Here is an 895-nt window from a genome sequence, read left to right on the forward strand (position 1 = left end):
AGCATAACTCATTCTGGGCATCACCCAATGTAACCCAAAAAGGTTACAATGTTTTCATGTCTGATTTTAGTTAAATAGTATCTACTTATGCTAGGAGCTTGGTCTCTCCCTCTAGTGGCAGCATTAGAATATCAATTAGTATTTTTATTTTTTTTAAGAATCCTTTTACAACTTGTTTCTGTAAAAACCTTTATTTCACAAATAGCTTTATGCCGGCTTAGGCTGCATTCACACATAGCTGTTGTAAATTCAATGCAGTTTTTCACGCATCATTAAAGGAGACTTTTCCCCATAGTTCTCCTTAGGGTAACGGGAGGACACAAACTAGCGTCCTCCTGTCACCCTAGGCTCAGTATACCGCGAGCTGCAGCTCACAGTATACGGAGACGCCGCAGTATACCGCGAGCTGCTGCTCGCGGTATACTGAGACGCCGAAGCGGATCCCGACAATTGTGCCAGGATCCGCCCAGCTGCGTGACTGACAGCTGGCTATGCCTATCTATAGGCAGAGCCAGCTGTACCCGCCCCTCCCCCGTCCGTTCCGCCAGTCAGCGCTGGCGGATCAGAGCGGGGAGGGGGGAATCCAGCCCCTCCCGTCAAGGCAGAGAGCCATGACAGGATCGAGAGGTGAGCGAACGCCGGTATGTGTTCGCTCACCTCCCGATCGACTGAGCCGACATGTGACAGTCTCATTGTCACAGGTCGGCTAGAACTATGAGGTGAGTGAAAAGCACTCACCTCATAGTTCTCCTTTAAAAAGCGCACATTTTAACATACATGCGCGTATTCCGCATGTTTGAGACAGTGGACAGAGGACTCTGCCGACTTTCAAACCTTGACACTGGGTCCTGTCAAATACTGCTATCAAAGGATACATTGTTTCCGAAATCCTTAA

Source organism: Nanorana parkeri, unplaced genomic scaffold (genome assembly GCF_000935625.1).
Source record: "Nanorana parkeri isolate BGI_ZX_2015 unplaced genomic scaffold, ASM93562v1 scaffold2025, whole genome shotgun sequence".
Classification (NCBI taxonomy): Eukaryota; Metazoa; Chordata; class Amphibia; order Anura; family Dicroglossidae; genus Nanorana; species Nanorana parkeri.